Here is a 3,146-nt window from a genome sequence, read left to right on the forward strand (position 1 = left end):
CCCCCCCCCCTCCCCCCCCCCCGGCACAACTAGAGGCCATTCCCTCTTGTCTCCCCTGAGCTTCCTCTTCTCCAAACTAAACAACCCCAGTTCCTTCAGCCACTCCTCAGAGGACTTGTGTTCCAGACCCTTCACCAGCTTTGTAACCCTTCTCTGGACATGCTCCAGGGCCTCAATGTCTTTCTTGTAGTGAGTGACCCAAAACTGAACACAGTACTAGAGCTGCGGCCTCACCAGACTAGAATACAATGGAGCAATCACCTCCCCGGTCCTGTTGGCTACATTATTCCTGATACAAGCCAGGATACCATTGGCTTCTTGGCCACCTGGGCACACTGCTGGCTCATGTTCAGGCGAGCATTGAACAACACCCCCAGATCCTTTTCCTCTGCACAGCTTCATAGCCACTCTGCCACGCTGAAATTCATCCCATTGGCCTCTGCCCATTGATCCGACCTGACCAGGTCCCTCTGCAGGGCCTTCCTGCCCTCCGGCAAATCAACACTACCTCCTAACTTGGTGTCGTATGCAAACTTACTGCAAACTTACAGTAGGGAGACAGTGAGATTTATTGCCTATTACTAATAAGCTAGAGAAGAGAGAAACAGAGGAAAGAAACCAAAAACACCTTGCCCCCATCCAGCCTCTTCCACCTCCTCCCCCCAAGTGGCACAGGGGAACGGGGGACTGGGGGTTGCGGTCAGTCAATAGCACTTTGTCTCCACCGCTCCTTCTCAGTCACTCTCTGCCCCTGCTCCACGTGGGGTCCCTCCCACAGGATGTTGTCCTTCCCAAACTGATCCTGTGTGGGCTTCCCACAGGCAGCAGCTCTTCAAGCATTGCTCCAGATAGGGGTCTGTACCATGGAGTCCATCCATCAGGAGCAAACTGCTCCAACCTGGGTCCCCCACGGGCAGCAGCTCCCCACAGACCCCCTGCTCCTGCATGGGCTCCTCTCCACAGACTGTAGCTCCGGCCTGGAATCTGTTCTGGCAGGGGTCCTCCATAGGCCGCAGCCTCCATCAGTGCTGGTCCATCTGCTCCACCGTGGTCTCCTCCACAGGTTGCAGCGTGGAACCCTGCTCCACTGTAGTACACCATGGGCTGCAGGGTGGACAACCTGCTTCACCATGGTCCTCACCACAAGCCACAGGGGGACTTCTGCTCTGGTGCCTGAAGAAACTTGCCCCCTCTTTCTTCACAAACTTTGGTGTCTGCAAGGGTGTTTCTCACTCCCCTCTCTCTCCCAGCTGCTGTTCTGCAGCAGGTTTTTTTTTTTTTTTTTCCCTTTCTTAAATATGCTCTCACAGAAGTGCAAACAATATCACTTATTGGCCCAGCTCTGGCCAGCAGCAGGGCCCTTATCTAACATGGGGCAGCTTCTGGATTCTTCTCGCAGAAGCTACCCCTATGCCCAACCCCCCCCCTCCCCCCCCCGCTACCAAAATCTTGCCGCGTAAACCCGCTACAAATGTGTGCTTGTTCTTTTTGAGATTAGACAGACTACATTTTATTCATGCCTAGGCAAGTAAAGTAGTAGTAGGAAATCAGAGGTGAAAGAGAAGAAAAGGGTAGCCAGTAGTATTCTTCTGTATGCCTCCTGGAGCAGGTCCCAGCAATGTTAATTACTATACTGCTATTAGCTTCAGTGTTGTCTCCTTTCTTTTGAATTTCCTGAGGGACTTCTAAAACCATGAACACTTATGGCTATATAGGAAGCAAGGTTTATTTTTCATTTCTATTTTGGTCTTAGCTAAATGCTGGAAATATGATCAAGGAATATAAAAGAATAATTGAAAACACCATGATTAGCATTCCTTTATGCTGTATAACATGTTATTACATTGTTGTTGTTGTTAGTGGTGGTGGTGTTTTTTTTTCCTATCATGATTCATAGTTTGCTTCAATGAATCCAAAATAGCCCAAAAACAATATAAAAAAATTACAAATCTTTCAAAGATATTTCAAGAAAGATAGGTGTAGTTCTATATTCAGTGCTCATTGCCCACCACAAATGAGAGCACAAAACTTAACAAAGAATAGATAGAAAAAGTTACATATGAATAGCACAACCAGAAAAAAAAAAAGAAAAAAAAAAAAAAAAGGAATATACAGTAGGAATCTGGATTTTGGAAATAAAAAATAGCAAAAAGTGTACCTGTGCTGACGGTTAATGATAAAGGAATGGTTGAGACTAAAAATCCTCAAGATTATCCAGACTTGAAATTTTGAGACAAAGCTCATAGTAATGTAGATATTTCTGCAAATATATTCTCTTCTTCAAGGAGTAATGGCTTTAAACTAAAAGAGGGTAGATTTAGATTAGATATAAGGAAGAAATTCTTTACTCCGAGGATGGTGAGGCACTGGAGCAGGTTGCCCAGAGAAACTGTGGATGTTGCATCCCTGGAAGTGTTTAAGTCCAGATTGGATGGGGCTTTGGACAACCTGGTCTAGTGGCAGGGGGGTTGGAACTAAATGATCTTTAAGGTTCATTCCAACCCAAATCATTTTATGGTTCTATGATTCTCCCAAGAAGCCATACCCGTCCTTTCTATCTATATCCACTGATGATTCCTCTACACAGAGATTCTTTTTCTCTTTGTGATTGTTTCTGTTTGTTCTGGATCAAATTTTTTCATCTTTCTGTCATTTCTTAAAATATGATTAAAAATGAGGCAATGGCTTTGATTAAATGAAAAACAATAGTCCTGCCACCATGAGTCACTGTGAAGAACCTGACCTGGTCTTCTCAATACCCTGTAGGTGCTGGGGGACTGCTCTTAGATACCTCATGAAGCCACACCTTCTCCTGTTCAAATAAGTCCCCAGTCCTGCAGACTCTGCTGACAGGGTGAAAGCTCAAGTCTTGGATTGGGCCACCCCCTGGACTGACCCCTTTTTATTGTTTTATTGACAACTTTCTTGTATGGGGGGGGGGGGGGAGGGGGGGGGGGGACACGGGACGGGACGGGGACAAAGCTGAACACAGTTCTTTGTATGTAGTTTAATGCACACATCAAAGCCTAAAACTCAGATTTATGTAAGAATAGAGCTTTTTCAAAGAGAAAGACTGGGTGCTTCATTGACATAATCTGTGTTAACAGTTCAGTTCCATAACAGTTATAAATACTCAGTGTTGTAGA

Source organism: Anser brachyrhynchus (genome assembly GCF_964034855.1).
Source record: "Anser brachyrhynchus genome assembly, chromosome: 4".
NCBI lineage: Eukaryota > Metazoa > Chordata > Aves > Anseriformes > Anatidae > Anser > Anser brachyrhynchus.